The 6030-nt window shown below is 42.9% G+C and overlaps 1 pseudogene across 1 annotated transcript; it reads right to left on the bottom strand.

Moving 5' to 3' along the window:
• Positions 1-206: 206 nt before the first annotated feature.
• LOC308414486 (mitochondrial carrier homolog 2-like) lies at positions 207-1197 on the bottom strand (annotated as a pseudogene). Its single transcript has one exon. The product of its transcript is annotated as a mitochondrial carrier homolog 2-like (transcript).
• Between the last annotated feature and the right edge of the window lie 4833 nt (positions 1198-6030).

Raw genomic sequence — 6030 nt, forward strand, 5'->3', positions numbered from 1 at the left:
CTTATCTATACACACGAGTGTATGTTTTCTCTCCTTTCACCAAAATGAGTTCCACAATGAACGTAGGTCAAATCTTAGGCTTGTGGTAGCTGGCTGTACTCAATGAGTCTGTCTGTCTGTCTTTCTTTCTTTTTTTCTTCCTTCCTTCCTTTCTTTTTTTCCTCTGTTTTCCCAAGATTAAATGATTATTAAAAAAGCGTGCCACACTGTATAGAAATCAACATTCTCTCCCATAATTCTGTGCATTGGGACTATAGAAATGTCACTGACCCTGCCCCACATCTTCAAATTAACATTCTCAGGTCACAACAGCAAGTCTTCCCCGAAGGAACCTTCCAGAAAAACAAGCTGTTTCCTCGGCTCATATTACCCGATTTTTGTAGCATGCACCAGCAATCTATCCAAGAAGTGTATATTGGGGAGTAAGGAGGAGATCCATCAGTAAGCCCACAGTTGTTGACAGCCATAAGATTAGATACAAGCACAGAGGGATATGTAAACATACTGGCAAAGAAACCTGTGACAGCTTGAGAATAGCTTTTCATTTCATTCATGGTAGAGGCCCCACTGTCCAGTGCATAGGTATTGATGAGATAAGCCAGTGAGTTACACAGCCACAAAGAAATGATGTCACCTAGGAGGCGAGGAATGAGACCCACAAAAAAATCCTACGATGCCTTCTACCCGGTTGATGGTTACTATGGAGTCACACAGTCTGCAGTACTTAGACTCTCTGCCAATAAACTGTACCATGGACCTCAGAGTGATCACGTGGAAGGGATGTGTGATGAGGGTAGCAGCAGACGGAGCAACCATCTCTCGAGTTGTCTCTTTGATAACTTGGTCAAAGAAGGATGAACCTTCTTTTTGTACATTTATAGATCCTAACTCCTCTGGTTTCTCGGACTCCTGGTAATGCTGTAAAACTTTACCATGGACCACAGTTCCAAGGACTCCTGAACACAGTCTTGGAGTTAAGCCTGTGAACAACCCACGCCTGCCATCGACGCTTGCAATGTGCTGAGCATAGCAAAAGAGGCCAGGAAGCTGACATACTTGTCGCCGAAAAATATTTCGTCCTATTGTTGGAGGAAGAGGCTCATACCCCACCTGGATGAGTACTTTCACGTACATGAGCGGCTGGGACAGGATGGTGAGACCAGAGCCCAGGAGCACCTAACTGGCTGCGTCCGCCATGATGGCACCCGTGGACAGACTCTTTCTTTCTTTTTCTTTCTTTCTTTCTTTCTTTCTTTCTTTCTTTCTTTCTCCTTTTTTCTTTCTTTCTTTCTTTCTTTCTTTCTTTCTTTCTTTCTTTCTTTCTTCCTTCCTTCCTTCCTTCCTTCCTTCCTTCCTTTCTTTCTTTCTTTCTTTCTTTCTTCCTTCCTTTCTTTTTGACACAGTCTCTCTGGCCCTGGCTGTCCTGAAGCCCACACTATAGACCAGGTTAGCCTTAAACTCACCAGTCTCTGCCTCCCAAGTTCTGAAATTAAAGGTGTGTGCTACCACTGACCTCCTTCTTCTCCTTTTCCTTTCTCTTCCTTTTCTTCCCCCTCCTCCTTTCCAGAGGCTTACTATTGTCAACACAAAACCACTGCTCTCACTTCAGAGGCAACAAGAGAATTCATTTTTAAAAAGATTGTTTTAAATGTATGTGAGTACACTGTAGCTGTCTTCAGACACACCAGAAGAGGGCATCAGATCCCATTACAGATGGTTGTGAGCCACCATGTGGTTGTTGGGAATTGAACTCAGGACCTCTGGAAGAGCAGTGTTTTTAACCACTGGGCCATCTCTCCAGCTCCAACAATTCATTCTCGAGTCAAATATGAGTGACCATGTCCAGGATTCAGGTTGTCCAGAAAGATATTTTCTTTTGCGGAAGTAGTCAAATGACATTTTAGAAGCTACAGAACAAAGAAAGTCATATGTCAAAGCATTTACTAAATCTTTTGATAGGGACTACATATAACGGGGTGAGGAAACTTCTGCTTAGGATTCAGATACTATCTGATGACATTATTAGCTTTTGGATTCATGGATGAACACTGCTAAGTATGTATTTGAAAGGTTTTGATAATCCAAAAGGTTTTTAGTTCAGACTCAAGGGAAGGCTAGGAATCATTTTCAAAGGGTTTAAAAGTAGCTCAAGGCCATTTGTCTCTCACCTGTAACATTTTTACTCACCCCAACCACAAGTTCGGTCATTTGGTCTTGTAGAACCTTCCATAGAGATGAAGCTGTTCTTTTTTTCAAGGAACTACAGCTTCCACTGTGTGGCCATGACTGGTATTGCACTCTGACCACTAAATCCTAGAACTAATCATGCACCACCACACTTAGCACAGAATATACACTTTTCTGAAGTTCCCAACAACATTCTCCAAGACACATCATGTAGTATTCCACACCAGGGAGTTTAGTAGGTTTTTAAGGACTGAGGGCTGATTGTGTTTCTGTCTATCTTGCCTAGCATACTGGGGTCCTGGAGTTTCATCCTCAGACCACAAAAGGGGAAAAAATGAAAGAATGCAAAGCAAAATTAGAAATTAGTAAGAGAAAGAAACATATGACATCCATAAATTTGTGTAAGCTTATACACTCTATTTTGTGGAAATGTGTCAAAGGAAAAGAACAAACAAAGGGGAATTGGAAAACATTCTAAAATGAATCTTTAAAAATAGCTTATCAAAAATTGATGTGATGCAACTGAAGTACTCAGGGGACACATTTTTAGCTTGAAACAAAAAAAAAATTGAGCTGCAAATATTTAGAAAGAGCCCATAGGGGAGATACAGCCTACCACTGTCCTCAGCAGCCTGAGAAGTTCTGTCCTTTTTCAGGTAAAGCCAGGCCCTTGATTGCACTGCAGCAAAGAGTTTCAGGCTGAGCCAGCATTGTGATATGATCATCCAGTGTTATTATGTGATTGCTATGATCATTATGATATATGATAAGCAAAGTTAATGAGCTTCAACTACAAGTATTTAGAGAACACATTCATCTCTATAAGCATTTAGAGAAAGGAACACTTAGGAAAGGAAGCATTTGTTCTTCTAAAGGAACACACAGCAATAAAATGACACCTAATGACCGTAGCTCAGTACTTCTATCAGGCACTGTTAGAGAAGCTTCCTCTTGCAGTAGATGGGAACCAACACAGAGACCCACAATGTGTTGAGAGTGAGAGACTTTGGAATTCTTAATCTTAAATGCAATGTCTTCATGAACACCCTCTTCAGAATCCCACAGAAGAGAAAGTGAAAAAGACTGTAAGATGGGCTGGAGAGATGGCTCAGTGGTAAAGAGCACTGACTGCTCTTCCAGAGGTCCTGAGTTCAATTCCCAGCAACCACATGGTGGCTCACAACCATCTGTAATGGGACCTGATGCCCTTTTCTGATGTGTCTGAAGACAGCTACAGTGTACTCATATACATAAATAAATAAATATTTTTAAAAAAGATTGTAAGAGCCAGAGCCAGAAGAGACAGAGAATATGAAGGAAATAATGTCACCTAAACACAATAAGACTGATGTACATAGGAACTCGCAGAGACTGCTGCAGCATGCATGAGGCCTGCAGTAGACGAATCCAGATGGGGTTCCAGTGCTTAGAAAGGAGGTAGAAGAAATCCCCCATCCCTAATTCGGAAGGTATCTCCAGTTAACTGCTTGGAAAGAAAAAAACAGTTTTCTCACTGGGGACACAAACCACATTTATGGGCAGGCTTCACATACCGCAGTACATAGCCAACAAAAACTGAACCCAGTGGTTATTTTCATAGACTCTTTGTCCCCTGTTGTTTTGTTTTGTGCATTTTTTCTTTGGTCTTACTGTCCTTTTACTTGTATATTACAGTTTCTGATTTTGTGTTTTGTAGGTTTTGTTTTTCTGTGGGTGTGTGTCTATTTTTTTAAAGATGTATTTATCTATTATATATAAATACACTGTAGCTGTCTTCAGACACACCAGAAGAAGGCATCCCATACCATTACAGATGGTTGTGAGCCACCATGTAGTAGTTGGGATTTGAACTCAGGACCTCTGGAAGAGCAGTCAGTGCTCTTAACCACTGAGCCATCTCTCCAGCCTTTAAAGATTTATTTATTCATTATATATAAGTACACTGTAGCTGTCTTCAGACACACTGGAAGTGGTCATCAGATCCTATTACAAATGGTTGTGAGCCACAATGTGGTGGCTGAGATTTGAACTCAGGACCTCTGGAAGAACAGTCAGTGCTCTTAACCACTGAGCCATCTCTCCAGCCTCCTCTTTCTTGCTTTTTTATTAATCAATTTATTTGTTTACATTTCAAATGATATCCCCCTTCCCGGTTACCCACACACACACTCCATTCCACCCTCTCTCACCTATTCCATTTGCCTCTATGAGGGTGCTCCTTCACCCATTCACCTACTTCCTATACCCCTCTAGCATCCTCCTATGCTGGGGCATCAAGTTTCCCTCCCCTCCCATTGATGTCAGATAAGGCCATCCTCCACTACATATGTAGCTGGAGTCCTGGCTCTCTCCATGTAGACTCTTTGGTTGGTGGTTTAGTCCTGGGAGCTCTGGGTGGTCCAGTTAGTTGATATTGTTCTTCTTATGAGGTTGAAATGCCCTTCAGCCCCTTCAGTCCTTCCCCTAGCTCTTCCATTGGGGCCCCAGGCTCAGTCCCATAGTTGGCTGTGAGTATCTGCATCTGTATTGGTTAGGTGCTAATAGAACCTCTCAGGGAACAGCCATGCCAGGCTTCTGTCTGCACATGCTTCTTGGCATCAGCAATAGTGTGAGGGTTTGGTGTCTGCAGATGGGATGGATCCCTAGGTGGGGCGGTCTCTGGATGCCCTTTCCTTCAGTCTCTGTTCAAATTTTTGTCCCTGTCTTTCCTTTGGATGGGAACATTTCTGGGTTAAAACTTTTGGGATTCGTGAGTGGGCCCATCACTCAACTGGCGGCTGTGCCTATCTTCTGGAGGCGATCTCTACAGATTGTATCTTCCCTTTGTTGGGTATTTGACCAAGCACCTCAGTCAGTCAACAGGGTTCTCCAGCAGTGGAGCAAGGATTAAAAAAGAAAGTTTAGACAAAACTGCAGCATGACCCCCAGCCAGTTCTGAGGCTGAAAGGAGGGTTTAATTCTTCCAGTCTGCTTTTATACCATTTTAATTACATGCAGGTAATAATAAGATCAGCTCTAGGTTAGGGGGACAAGCAGGACAGTGAACACAAATAGTCTGGGAACAATCGAGGCCATAAACAAAATTCCATAATCACTGTTTCTAAGGCCTGTAAAGACGACAGGATTATCCGAGCCTACTTCCCTGTCCTAGGCAAAGTCATTCTCTTGCCCGAAGCCTACTTCTTTGTTTTAGCCTAAAATCAGATTCCTGCCTAAGCTTACTTCCTTGTCCTGGCCCAATGTCAAATTCCTGCCTGGAATAGCCCTACTTCCTTGTCCTGGCCCAGTGTCAAATTCTTGCCAAGTACCACCACCACCACCCCACCATACCACCCCACCATCAAAAAAAAAAAAAAAAAAAAAAAAAAAAAAAACCAAAAACCAAAAACCAAAACATATTTTCGCCAAGCAACCCCAAAATCTCTACACAGGTATATTGGCTAAAGTCATTGCCATTGGCTCCTGGGAGCCTCTGGCTTCCCTGGAGTCTGGGATTTTCTAGTGGCTCCCCTTAGTACCCCATCCCCCACTGCTACATGTTTCTATTCAATTTCCTGACCATCTGGACTTCTCTCCTGTCACTTCCCATACCTGATCCTGTCTCCCTCCCCCTCGCTTTTCTCTCCCCCTCCTCTCTCCCTCTCAGGTCCTTCCCAACCTCTACCTCTTGTGCTTATTTTGTTCCTTGTTCTATGTAGGTGTCTTAGTCAGGGTTTCTATTCCTGCACAAAACATGACAAAGAAGCAAGTTGGGAGGAAAGGGGTTTATTCAGCTTACACTTCCTCATTGCTGTTCATCACCAGAGGAAGTCAGGACTAGAACTCAAGCAGGTCAGGAAGCAG

This window comes from Micromys minutus, assembly GCF_963924665.1.
Source record: "Micromys minutus genome assembly, chromosome: X".
In the NCBI taxonomy this organism is placed as follows: Eukaryota; Metazoa; Chordata; class Mammalia; order Rodentia; family Muridae; genus Micromys; species Micromys minutus.